This window comes from Balaenoptera borealis (genome assembly GCF_965194805.1).
Source record: "Balaenoptera borealis genome assembly, chromosome: 4".
Classification (NCBI taxonomy): domain Eukaryota; kingdom Metazoa; phylum Chordata; class Mammalia; order Artiodactyla; family Balaenopteridae; genus Balaenoptera; species Balaenoptera borealis.
Window position 1 is genome coordinate 60,275,654 of NC_138861.1, and position 14,412 is coordinate 60,290,065.

At 39.5% G+C, this 14,412-nt stretch overlaps 1 protein-coding gene across 14 annotated transcripts in view; it reads left to right on the forward strand.

Moving 5' to 3' along the window:
- LOC309627935 (uncharacterized protein) overlaps positions 1-14,412 on the forward strand; it is a 144,745-nt gene that overhangs the window by 15,692 nt on the left and 114,641 nt on the right. For 12 of the 14 annotated variants that reach the window (XR_014244040.1, XR_014244041.1, XR_014244042.1 and 9 more), the window contains exon 2: positions 1,395-1,474. The exons of 1 other annotated variant lie outside the window; for it this stretch is intronic. The gene's annotated coding sequence lies outside the window, so the exon portion shown is untranslated. Of the gene's footprint in view, positions 1-1,298; positions 1,475-14,412 lie in introns of all 14 variants that reach the window. One more of the 14 variants, XR_014244048.1, reaches the window with a different exon arrangement.

The following is a 14,412-nucleotide window of genomic DNA, read 5'->3' on the forward strand; positions in this document are numbered from 1 at the left end:
ACCATTTTCTTAATTGTTTTAGGTTTGTTATTGTAGGTCTTTTCCTTCCTCGTGTTTCCTGCCTAGAGAAGTTCCTTTAGCATTTGTTGTAAAGCTGGTTTGATGGTGCTGAATTCTCTTAGCTTTTGCTTGTCTGTAAAGATTTTGATTTCTCCGTCAAATCTGAATGATATCCTTGCTGGGTAGAGTAATCTTGGTTGTAGGTTTTTCCCTTTCATCACTTTAAATATGTCCTGCTACTCCTTCTGGCTTGCAGAGTTTCTGCTGAAAGATCAGCTGTTAACCTTATGGGGATTCCCTTGTATGTTATTTGTTGTTTTTTCCCTTGCTGCTTTTAATATTTTTTCTTTGTAATTAATTTTTGATAGTTTGATTAATATGTGTCTTGGCGTGTTTCTCCTTGGATTTATCCTGCATGGGACTCTCTGTGCTCCCTGGACTTGATTGACTATTTTCTTTCCCTTATTAGGGAAGTTTTCAACTATAATCTTTTCAAGTATTTTCTCAGTCCCTTTCTTTTTCTTTTCTTCTTCTGGGATCCCTATAATTTGAATGGTGGTATGTTTAATGTTGTCCCAGAGGTCTCTGAGACTGTCCTCAATTCTTTTCATTCTCTTTCTTTATTCTGCTCTGCAGTAATTATTTCCACTATTTTATCTTCCTGGTCACTTATCCGTTCTTCTGCCTCAGTTATTCTACTATTGATTCCTTGTAGAGAATATTTAATTTCATTTATTGTGTTCATCATTGTTTGTTTGCTCTTTAGTTCTTCTAGGTCCTTGGTAAACATTTCTTGAATTTTCTCCATTCTATTTCCAAGATTTTGGATCATCTTGACTATCATTACTCTGAATTCTTTTTCAGAAAGACAGCCTATTTCCTCTTCATTTGTTTGGTCTGGTGGGTTTTTACCTTGCTCCTTCATCTGCTGTGTTTCTCTGTCTCTCATTTTGTTGAACTTACTGTTTGGGATCTCCTTTTCACAGGCTGCAGGTTCGTAGTTCCTGTTGTTTTTGGTGTCTGCCCCCAGTGGCTAAGGTTGGTTCAGTGGGTTGTGTAAGCTTCCTGGTGGAGGGGACTTGTGCCTCTGTTCTGGTGGATGAGGCTGGATCTTGTCTTTCTGATGGGCAGGACTGCATCCGGTGGTGTGTTTTGGGGTGTCTGTGACCTTATTATGATTTTAGGCAACCTCTCTGCTAATGGGTGGGATTGTACTCCTGTCTTGCTAGTTGTTTGTCGTAGAGTGTCTAGCACTGTAGCTTGCTGGTCGTTGAGTGGAGCTGATTCTTAACGTTGAGATGGAGATGTCTGGGAGAGCTTTCGCCGTTTGATGTTACATGGAGCCAGGAGGTCTCTGGTGTACCAATGTCCTGAATTCGGCTCTCCCACCTCAGAGGTACAGGCCTGAAACCCGGCCGGACCACCAAGACCCTGTCAGCCACACGGCCCAGAAGAAAAGGGAGAAAAAAAATAAGTAAGTAAATAAATAAATAAAATAAAATGAAGTTATTAAAATAAAAAATTATTAAAAATTAAAAAAAATTTAAGTAATTAAAAAAAAAGATAGAAAGAAAGAAGAGAGCAACCAAACCAAAAAACAAATCCACCAATGATTACAAGTGCTAAAAAACTCTACTAAAAACAAGAACAAAAACAAAACAAAACAAAAAACCAACAGACAGAACCCTAGGGCAAATGGTAAAAGCAAAGTTATACAGACAAAATCACACATAGTCCACCACCTCAATTTTGGGATGATTCGTTGTCTATTCAGTTATTCCAGAGATGCAGGGTACATCAAGTTGACTGTGGAGATTTAATCTGCTGCTCCTGAGGCTGCTGGGAGAAATTTCCCTTTCTCTTCTTTGTTCGCACAGCTCCCGGGGTTCAGCTTTGGATTTGGCCCCGCCTCTGCATGTAGGTCGCCTGAGGGTGTCTGTTCTTCCTCAGACAGGACGGGGTTAAAGGAGCAGCTGCTTCGGGGGCTCTGGTTCACTCAGGCGGGGGGGAGGGAGGGGGTACGGATGCGGGGCGAGCCTGCACGGCAGAGGCCGGCGTGATGTTGCACCAGCGTGAGGCGCGCCGTGCGTTCTCCTGGGGAAGTTGTCCCTGGCTCACAGGAGCCTGGCAGTGGCGGGCTGCACAGGCTCCCGGGAGGGGCGGTGTGGAGAGTGACCTGTGCTCGCACTCAGGCTTCTTGCAGCAGCTGCCTTAGCGTCTCACACCCGTCTCTGGGGTCGGTGCTGGTAGCCTCGGCTCGCGCCCGTTTCTGGAGCTCGTTTAGGCAGTGCTCTTAATCCCCTCTCCTCATGCACCCAGAAACAGTGGTCTCTTGCCTCTTAGGCAGTTCCAGACTTTCCCAGACTCCCTCCCGGCTAGCCATGGTGCACTAGCCCCCTTCAGGCTGTGTTAACACCTCCAACCCCAGTCCTCTCCCTGGGATCCGACCTCCGAAGCCGGAGCCTCAGCTCCCAGCCCCCGCCCGCCCCGACGGGTGAGCAGACAAGACTCTCGGGCTGGTGAGTGCTGGTCGGCACTGATCCTCTGTGCGGGAGTCTCTCCGCTTTGCCCTCTGCACCCCTGTGGCTGCGCTCTCCTCCGTGGCTCCGAAGCTTTCCCCTCCGCCACCCGCAGTCTCTGCCCGCGAAGGGGCTTCCTAGTGTGTGGAGACCTTTGCTCCTTCACAACCCTCTCCTAGAGGTACAGGTCCCGTCCCTATTCTTTTGCCTCTGTTTTTTCTTTTACCCTACCCAGGTATGCAGGGAGTTTCTTGCCTTTTGGGAAATCTGAGGTCTTCTGCCAGCATTCAGTAGGTGTTCTGTAGGAGCAGTTCCACGTGTAGATGTATTTCTGATGTATTTGTGTGGAGGAAGGTGATCTCCACGTCTTACTCCTCCGCCCTCTTGAAAGTCTCTAAGGTAGTTGATCTTAATGAACAAAAGGATTGTAAAATATCAGGAAAAGGTCACCTAGGACTAGAAAGCATTAAAGTACACTGATACCAATTCACATGATTTCATTTCTTCAGCAATGTTTTGTAGCTGAAGGGCAAAAACAGAGAAAGACAGTGAGAGTGAACAAGACCATGGGATTAGCCTGGTGTAAATCATAAAGACCATAATTTGCAGAAATGACTAAGCACAGAGTCCAGGCTGAGGTGGAAGTTGCAGAAAGCAGGATAAGGTATGATAAACTGAAAAAGTGGTGGTGGGGGTATCTTTGAGGGGCTTTCAGGTCCCAATAGGTTGTTGGGTATGTTCAGTGTAAGTTTGAGAGTAGAAGAGTTAGGACAAAAAGTTATAGTTTTGGATAGGCCTTTCAGAGTCTTTACTCTTGAGCAGCATTCTGAAGATAATGATGTCAAAGGTGAGGTTCTGCCTGTGGGTGACTGAGCTAGTGTGTCATTTGAAGGTGCTGAAGTAGAGGAGGTTAAAGAACCGTGAGATCCAGTTAAGACAGGTGGGTGGAAAATATGGAGGAAAAGGGAGGGAAGATGACTTGGTTATGTATCACATATGATACAGTCCACCTTAAATATATATATATATACAATTAAATATTATTTACTGAGAACATTTTGTGATATTGTGTGATTGTGGTTGGAGGGTGTGGATGGACAGATGAGGGGAAACGTTGGCATGGCCCTGAAAGTTCTCAGATGTACTTCGTACTGAAAAAAGACTAGAAACACTGCTGATGGTAATGAGTTGGTGGGGGATTATCACATCTGTAAAGTATTTTATGACAGTTGAAAACCAGATTAGGTAATTATTGGCATTACTCTTCTTAATTAATTCTTGCTTAGTTGAGTTACTTATCCCAGCAACTTACCAAAAATATTAACCACATTTTTAAGTATCTACTGTGGTTGGCATTTCCTTGGAATGTAGATATACTAGGAAGGATAAAGTTTGCTCCTCTAGAGGAAGAGATCAGAAGGACAAAGAAATAATGACAATAGATTTTAGATTGACATCTGATGGAGGTCGGGATACCATGCTTTAAAATTACAGCGTAGAAGATAGAGTAAGCTGATGCTGTTGGTAATTAAGACTTGAGAGTCCTTACTCTGTTTATGCTTGGTGACCCCTTTGTTTTCAAACTTTGCTGTCCCCCATACAAAACTGGACACTGGTACAATCTCTTTGTTGTGTCTGACTCAGAGAAGAAATAATTGACTTGGTTACATAGTATGCTTATTTCTTCTTATTTTTTTCACTAAAGAGAAAGTTAAGATAGCCTCTCAATTACCATAGTCTTATAAACATGGTGGTTGACTGGCTTTACAGGCTTTTTAATTTGATTTTGGGGGGAATGTAGTTTATATTCATTGTGCTAAATTTTTCTTAATTGACTGTAACACCCCAGCTTTGGGTTCTGGTTCTGCCAAAGAAAAATTTTTGATTATCTGTGGTGTCCTTAGTGGGTTGCTTGTTAGCTCAGGGATTGTGCCCACTGCTGTTTGGAAACAATATGTGTTCTGGGGGTAAAGAATCAAGGGAAGGGGAGGAGAGTAATACTTGTTAGGTCCCAACTCTAGGTCAGATGCAGTGCCTGAGTTTTTCATAATAATCGTGTTAATAATTTCAAGAATGCTATGAAGTTGATATCATTAGTCTCACTTTATGGATGAGAAAAGTGAGGTAGACAACCCTAAAGGTAAAGTTAAAATTCAAACCCAAGAATGTCTAATTTAGAAGCCCATTGGCTCAAAGCCAGTCTTTCTCTGGACAAGGAAAGAAAGATGGGGAAGAAAGACACCATGTATATCTTAAGCCTACTGAGAGCATTTCATTTTTTTAAGCCCTCCTAGGAAACAATGCATTATTTAAAATCTTCAATCTAGTTTGTCCTAGGAATCAAATGAAAATATATGAGAAATGATGACAGGTACTAGCCCCCAAGAGTACCAATAGCCCAGAGATCCTCCTACTTGTGCCAGCTCAGCTCCAAACACTTCATCCCATGGAATTCTCAGAGACTTCCAACAATAGGTCAGGATCTGATAATCAGATTGAAGGTGGATGATAGGCAGGGTGTGTGAAGGACCTAGCTGGTCTAAGCATTCTACCTCTATCAACTCTCCAAGTACCTTGGAAGGCACTAATAAGGACATAGACTCTACCATGGACTGTCAAAGCTTGGCTCTGTCATGAGAGACTAGAGCAATGCTTTTAGACTACAAGTTGTGATGCATGAGTAGGTCATAAAATCAATTTTGTGGCTTGTAACTATTATTTTATTATATAACAGAGTCGAGTACAATAGGATAGAATTTAAAAAAAGAAAATACTATAATACATCACATATAATTAGTTATCTTGTGAAAAAAATTTTCTTATATACATGAGTAACTGTGTGAAATTAAGCCCTTGATGCACAAAATGTAGAAAACGAATTTCCATAGGCAAAAATATTCTTTCAATGATTTTGTTTCATTGATCAAAGTTGTGACTATAAGTTCCTGGTTTGTAGACATTACCTGCTGAGAATTTCTGGTCAGAAAAAAAAAACCTGAAGTAATGCCATTTCAATTTCATCACTCCCTGAAACTTTGCACAACAGGTAACCACAGTAAATTACCGTACAACCTGTGATTTTCCTGACAGGAATGCCTGCTTCTAATGTTCTTGCAGATAAGGGTGACAGCTTAGTTAATGTTCTCAGCGAAGTTAATCTAAAATAAAGGTTAACATGGAGCAAAATTTGTTTTGGTTCTTTGGCCTGTTGGGTCATATTTGCTAATTATTATATCCAACTAAGGAAATTGTTTGTGGCCGGCATAAAAAGGGAAATAAAAAAGTAAAACCATAAGATCTTATCACCTACACTCCACTTCCTAATGTGTTAATTTTTCAAAAAATCAATTGAAGTACTTGTATTTCAGTTTCAACATTCTTTATTTTCACCAAAACATCTCTGCTAAATGTCTGATTTGACTCACTATACTATGATAGCACAAGGAATAGCAATAATAATAATAATTATTATTAATAATCACTAACATTTAGTAAAAACATACCATTTTATATGTTATAAAAAACAGGGCTGGGACTGTATGTGTGTGTGTGTATAAAATCTCCTTATAGTAACTGAGGAAATAGATATTCAAAATATACCCATTTCAAAGATTAGAAAAACAAGGCACATGTGCCATCAGTGCTAAGAAATACGGACCTGAAGCTGCAGAAAAAAAGAGAAACCTTGAATGTTTATACATAGATGAGTGACATCATTCTATTTAGCAGGATAATTCTTCTGGCATTGAAGGTGAAATATGAGGGCGAAATTCAAAAAGGGAGCAAAACTCTTTGAGAAATGACTATCTACTCTCTGTCCAATGTATCCCTGCCCCACCCTTCTGTATTCTACTTGTTTAGAACAATAAACTCTTCTCTAAACGTGCTATGATCATTCAGGTTTTAATGTTTTTGTACCCATTTTTCCTTCTTTTTGCAGTTTAGTTCTTCCCTTGACCATTAGTAAATTCTAACTCTTTTTTATTTTTCAAGATCAAGCTCATCTATTGGTACCTCCAGGAAGCAATTACTTACATGTTATTTCCCTTTGCAAATAGCATGATATGGTAGAAAAATCAAGGGGTTGGGAATCAGCCAGGTTTTCTCTGCCTCTTAACCTTGAACAAGTTCCTTAAGGTTTTTGAGATTGTTTCAGTTGTAAAATGGGAATATTACCTGCCTTGAAGAGTTATTGGGAGGATTAGAAATGATCCTTGACATTTAATAGGGACCTATGAGATGGTACCATTTATAATTATGTTTTTTCCACAGTCCCCCAGACATTCTTTTCTACATCTTCTTATGGCACTTCATTTAATCTGTATAAACATTTGCTACATTAGACTGGAATTATCTTAGTTTGTGAACAAGGGCAGAGACTCATTTTTGAATCCCAATAAATAAAACAATTTCTGGCCCAGAGCAAGATGCCCTTCATAGGATATTTGTTGACATGAATGATGTGGGCCTATCCTGGGGGTAATGATAGAGAGAATATATATCTGAAAGTTATACAGGGAGAACTATGAGAGTTGATGAATGCAACACTCATTATCTAATCAGCAGTAGTAGTCTGATGCTCAGAATGAAAATCAAACTGATGAGACACAGTACTGAAGTGGAGTGCCTATATTTAGTAATTTTTGATTGGATGTCAAATATTGTGAATTTTATGTTGGTTATAAATGTAATTATATATTTTATATCACTTTAAATATTTTTTCATTTTGTTCTGGAATACAGTTAGGTTATTTGGAATCAATTTGACTTTCGAGGCTTGATTTTAAACTTTCTTAGTGTGCGTTCAAAATACCCTTTAGGGGAATTCTCTGGCGGTCCAGTGGTTAGGACTCTGCTTTCACTGCAGTGGTCCTGAGTTCAGTCCCTGGTCGGGGAACTAAGACCCAGCAAGCCGTGCAGTTCAGCCAAAAACAAACAAACAAAAACCAAAAAACACAAAAAACAAAATCCCCTTTAGGCAAGGATTAATTTGACCCCACTACTGAGGCAATACCCTTCTGAGAATTCTACCTTTTAGCTTGAAGTGTGCTTTGAATCAGGACAATTTTCAATCCCTTAACAGATTGATGATACTCTTTGTTTTTGTAATAGAATTTGGTTAAATCCAATATAATTATACATTAGCTGGTCATTAAACAAATTGAAAAATCTTTAAATTGCAAAGAAATTTGCATAGTAATATGTTTATCTAGGGTATAATCTTTTTGTCACATCTTTATAACCTTTTTTTCTCTAGCTTGCATAAATATCCATTATAAAAATAGATAAAAATAGGCAGAGCTTTATGAAAGAGGCAGTCAGCTGTGTTGTATGCCGTCTCATAGTTACAGTGAAAACAAAAGCAAAGTCAGTGGCTATATTTTAAATTCTGAGCTTTCAACCTGCCCTTATAAAAGTTCCATCTCTACTGTCCTCCAAATCACTTTTTTGAGTCTTCAAACATTGGGTGGTGAGTCTGAATTTGCTCCATAAACTTGAGTGTGCAGGAAATTTTAAATTTCTCTGTTTTCTTTAAAACATATTAAAGTTTGATCCTATTTCACCAAGAAGAAAAGTATTCAATCTCAGTCATTATTATGGTTCCCTGATCACACCCCTTGGTACTGAAAAGGTCCCAAGCGATTTATGCAGAGCGAAACATACAGGAATGTCCCTCTGGACTTTGGCTTAAGCTTGTTTTCCTTAAAAGGATAAACATTGGCATGGTCATTTGAAGTGCAGCACTGTGCAGATTTTCCCATTCTGTAGCACAGAAATCATTTCTATGGTTGGTAATACCAATGCTTACGAGTCTTCTAAGTACAGAATGCAGGCTTTCTTCCATAGTCATGTTACTTCCCTGGAAGGAGAGAGCTGAGGAAAAAAACAAAATTGTTCATCTTGGCAGTATGTATAACTCTGTGACAGCCCCCCTTTCCCTTCCTACTCTTCCATCTCTGTGGTATCCAGCAGGGAACTAGGTGAAGATAAAGGGTTGATCATGAGTTCAAAAAAAAAAAGGGGAGACCAAGAGAGCCGTGCGAAAATGGGAATGAAAGAATGAAAGATCCTTGAGAGAGGGAAAGGAGAAGTAAGTCCAAGGGATATGAAGTTCTTTAGTCAACCTTGAGGCTTTGGCCAACTGGTGGTCCAAGATTCAGGAATCTTTGAAACAGAAAGTAAAATTAAGGGTAGCCGAAAGGACATAATGGACACAGGAGCCACTTCTGTGTTCTAATGCCATTCTTGTTCTATTATTTTCTTCTTGCTTCTTTTGGATGTTTACCAAACTAACATTAGGACCGTGTGGGACATGGATTACACCGTTTCTTCTTTTCCACAGTAGGAGTAGAGTTCTAAGGATACACATACATTAACCAATGAACTCATTGATTAAACAATGACCATGCTTCCAAGATTGGGCGAGGCACTGAGATCCACAAACCAAAATATCTATTCCTTCCTCCACAAGAGTCACAATTTGGTTGAGCAGACAGGGTTGTCAACAGCTAATCCTAACACAGTATTTATGCCAGACTTTATCTATGTAAGGAACTGGGAATAAAAATAGCAAAATAGTGTGCCTGTTCTTGCAGGGCTTAAATTCTAAAAGATAGAATAGACAAATAGAGGGGGGAAAAAAGTGTATCGTGTTATGGCCAATTTCACATGGGGTCCAGTACTGACCTTAGGCTCAGAAAAGAATGGCCCCCTGTTCTTAACCAAAGGCTCAGAAGGCCTTCCTCTCAGAAACAGGAAAAAGCAACGTACCACAGAACACACGGGCAACTCTGCCACATAAGGAACCAGAGCCCAGCGTGGGCATTGAATCACCTTTAACATCCTAAAAATCCTTAACCTTAAATGTCCACTCTTTTGACTAACAGAGTTCAGTCCCAAGGCTGTGTTATCCCAGGATAACACAGTGGGGAAGCTAATGAATAATAAAGGTGAGGGTCGGACTCCCTTCCATTTTCTTCTGCCCTGGAATGCCCATGAAGAGCTGGAGGTAACGTTTGAAAAGACAGAATTTTCACAGAGGACTTGACCTAAAAATCTTGGGGGAACTCAAAAGGGCCACGTACCCTTATGACCAACAATTTCCCCATACTCTCAATAAACACAACCTGAAGCAATCTGTTCATTGTGTGTTTTATCATTTATTCTGGAAGCTCAGTGTCTAGGTAATTTATTGTAAGCAACCCATTACAATGTGTGAACATGATATAAAATTCATGGTTCATTTTTGAATCCAAGTAATACTTTAGAAATCTAGTTGACCATTCAAGTCACTACATTAGCAGAGTGAAACCTCTAATTAAAATTGATAACAAAGCTATCTAAGGATTATTAATTCAAGTAACATCTAATTTGGCATGACTGGAAACACAAACTATGTGAAAATTTCAATTATAAAAACTTAAGAATTAATTTTGCTGAAATGTAGCCAAGAAAAATAAATTTTAAACCATTAATATAGCATAACTCATAAATTATGTATCTCTTTACTTTGCATGCATCCAAACATGGCTGCACAACAACAGAACACCCAGATGTGTGAAATAATTAAATCTGTTATCTTTGCTATTTTACTGACTCTCATCATGTAAAATCCATAAGCTTTATTTATTTTAAAAATATTTTTGATATATATTTGTCAAAGTATATTTGTCAAGGTAGGAGGATAGAACTATTTCATTTAACATTCTGTTAGCTTGTTTAGAAAGTTTCAAATATTTAGGCAGGGGAATGTGGACCTCTCTTTGAACCTTCCCCCAAGACCCCACCATTATTAGAGATGGGCCTGAGGGCATAGATATTGGAGAAGTGTATTTGAGGAAGGATTTCTGGAAAGCATCCTAGGACAGATGACTGAGGAGATGAATTTTGGAAAAAAGTTGAGTAATATAATAATGTATTTCAATTTCTGCTCATTTTGATACCCCCTCAGAGAACATATTGCTTTTTGGAAACAATAATTATTTATTTTCTACTTATGTTTTTATCTACACACAGGATTCATTTTACAGTGCTTGGAATGCAACAGTGCTTAATGACTTGAAATACGATGTTCTTGGGAAGAAAGAGGAATGGAGCGTAGATAATAAGTTTTAATGGTTAAGACCTCCGATAGGAAAGCTATACTAAGGGATATAATAAGTGTTTTTCTTTCAAGTATAGTTTCTTGGCCAATTAGCAAATGCTATTTTAACTATAATCAATTCTTGATAACATAATGCAATATATGGCATTATTAGGAAAAACAGAATTATTGTCTAACTTTCAACGATTCCTCAAAGTGTCCTTGAAAATTTGTGCAACGGGAGACAGGCCTATTTTTTAGTGGTTTAGAATCTAACCTACTCTACACACTTATTCTAAGTTAATCTGGTCTGGTTTTAAGCAAATTCTTTCATAATTAAATTTAACATGCTAATTTGTTCCATTTATTGAAGTACTCCAAGATGTAGAAATTTCAACCGCAGGAAGGAAGTTTATTTCTCAACTTGCACTTATTACACAAGAGGCAACAAATTGCTCATGAATTAACAGCAGGACAGCAATTGTCATTTCCTGGTGTGAGACTATCACAGTTAAGGCAGAAGTCTGACCCGGTCATCATGTGTCTTGGGATATGTTCTCAGACGGCTAAGCCTCATGTTCAGTTTATACAAACAATGTGACTGTATTAAATAGAGGGGAATCCAGATCTTAGAGCAAGAATGGTAAAGTCAGACGGCCTTGCCAAATTCATCTTTGGAGCTTAACCTTTGACTACAGCTTCTCACTGACTGGCATTTCCACAGGAAATGCTGCTTTGTGGTTCAAAGAACTTGTTGGACTCATGGCTCAACAAACTAAAAATATCAGCAAAATGAAATAGTATTGTGCAATATGCATTACTTACAGCACACAATATTGGGGGAAAAAAATCAGCAGGACTCAGTCTGCAGCCTCAGATCTGCCAAACTTGAGTCCACTAAAAGGAGAAGAAATGAAAGAAGAGGAGGAACAGTCTGATCTTGGTGGGAAAGGCAACAGGATGCCATCAGACTCAAGGTCTTGTTGTTTTCCCTCTTCTATTGTAATGGTGAAACCAAGCATGACCCTGTGGGGCCCCTGAGCCTGGAAGCCTTTCTGTGTCCCCGGTGGAGGCTGAAATAGACTTCAGCCTCCATGACCTTCCCTGAATTCCAAAAGGCAGGTTCAAACAGTTGCTAATCAGGGAAGGCAGGAGATGCAGAGATAAGGGAGAAGCAGTCAAGAAACAATAGAATAGAATTCCCTAGAGGTCCAGCAGTTAGAACTCTGTGCTTTCACTGCCGAGGGCCTGGGTTCAATCCCTGGTCAGGGAACTAAGATCCCACAAGCTGTGAGGTGTGGCCAGAAAAAACAAACAAAAAAAAAAACATTAGTGCAGCCTTGGGACAGGATCCTGGTTCTGCTTCAAGAGATACACATAACAATAACAATATGATTTAGCATAATTCTGAAGGACTGTAGGATTTTTGGAATAGTACATGAGCATTGGCTTCAACTTAAAGTCACCAGCTGCATTAGCCCCTAACAAGTCAGCCTGTCCTTTGAAGCTCTGAAGCCAGGCATTGACTTCTCCTCTCTAGCTAACAAAGTCCTAGGTGGTATCTTCTTCCAATATATGGTTGTTTTATCTACATTGAAAATCTATTGCTTTGTGTAGCCACCTTCATTAATTATCTTAGCTAGAGCTTCTAGATAGCTTGCTGACATTTCTGCATTAGCACTTAATGCTTCACCTTGCACTTTTATATTGTGAAGACAGCTTCTTCCTTAAACCTCATGAACCAACCTCTGTTAGCTTCAAACTTTTCTTATGCTGCTTCCTCACCTCTCTCAGCCTTCACAGAATGGAAGAGAGTTATTAGGGCCTTGCTCTGGATTAGGCCTTGGCTTAAGGGAATGTTGTGGCTGATTTGATCTTCTATCCAGACCACTAAAACTTTCTCCATATCAGCAATAAGCCTGTTATGCTTTCTTATCATGTGCATGTTCACTGGAGTAGCGCTTTTAATTTCCTTCAATAACTTTTTCTTTACATTCACTACTTGGCTAACTGTTTGGTCCAAAAGGCCTAGCTTTCAACTTTTCTCAGCTTTAGACATGCCTTCCTCACTAAGCTTAATCAGTTATAGTTTTTGACAAAGTGAGAGCCTCTTTCTTTCACTTAAACTTTTAAAGACCACTGTATGGTTATTAACTGCCCTAATTTCAATATTGTTGCATCTCAGGGAATAGGGAGGTCTGAGGAGAGGGAAAGAGACGGAGAACAGCTGGTCAGTGGGGCAGTCAGAACACACATAACATTTATCGATTAAATTTACTGTCTTATATGAGGGCAGTTCATGGCACACCAAAACAATTGCAATAGTAACATCAAAGATCACTGATCACAGATTACAAATATATTAATAATAATAATGAAAAAGTTTGAAATCTTGTGAGAGTTATCAAAATGTGACACAGAGACAGGAAGTGAGCAAATGCTGTTGGAAAATTAGCACTGATAAACTTGGTCTACGCAGTTACCAAAAACCTTCAATTTGTAAAAAATGTAGCATAATAAAATGTAGCAAAGTACAATAAAATAAAGTGCAATAAAATGAGGTACACCTGTACTTTTAATTTTGTGACTATTACTGCTATGTTATTTGATCATAACTGTAATTCTGCATTTTGGATTGTACACATTTTCTTTTAGAGCATGCTTCTTCATGTAGTTCATCCTTCTTAATGTGTGTACTTCAATTAAAAATGGTTATGGAAAAAAAAAAAAAATTAGTGCAGCCTTGGGACAGGATCCTGGTTCTGCCGCAAGAGATACACATAACAATATCTCTGAGCTCTTCTGCAAAACTAAAACCCCCAACAAATGGAAGATGTTAACTACTCGATGAAGCATTCTTCATTCCAGAGAGAAGGTCACAATTTGATAACCTCCAGAACCACAGAAGTTCATCAGGAGACCACTTGAGGCCAGATTAAAGGAATGCAGGCCCTGCACACACCCTAATCTTATCAGAAGCCCCGCCCTTGAACCATTGCTACAAAACTCCTCACCAAATCCCCCCTGGGTTGGACACACAGTTTTGAGGGCATTAGCCCACTGTGTCCCTCTTTGCCTGGCAAAGCAATAAAGCTATTTTTTCTACTCTGTCTCCAAGATTCAGTTTGACACTGGTGCACAGAGGCTGAGTTTCGGCATCAATAACAGGCCCATGACAAATGTATGCAAATGTAACATGGAAGATAATTTCTCGAAGATGACGTCTTTGTGCCAAATGTTTCCCTGGTTTTCTTTGGCCTAGACTATGGATGATAATTAGCTTATTTTAGAGTTTAGCCCTTCCAGTTTTCCTCCAAGCTAAGGCCAAGGGTGTTTATCTCACAGAAAAATCAGGGCCTTACATGCAGGGCTCGGAGTGAGAGAGGCCAGAGGGCAGGGTGAGAACACAGGGCCGTGTCCCTAATGCTCCATTCCTTTCTCCCACTCCTCCTACCATCTCAGAGTGGCTAGAGTTCACTCAAGGAATAGTGATTGTCATCTAAGCTGGGGAGCAGAGATGCCTGTCATTTGAGGCGTAAAACCACTTTACTTTATACAAGCCCCTGCTCAAAAATCTCCTCTTGAAGAACAGAATATGCACACTGACACCCTAGAGTAAAATATGGTCATAGTTTCATTAAAAGAAAAACTCAGAAGAAGTAAGTTTTTTGTAACTGGGAAGTTATCATCCCAAGGAGACCGTAGGAGCTTATCCTTCAGTCAGTGAGTTTTTCCTGGCATTGCTTACAGTCATTGCTGGGCTCAGGCCAGCTCATCCCACTGCAAGAGCTGAGTGGTAGGTTAATAATT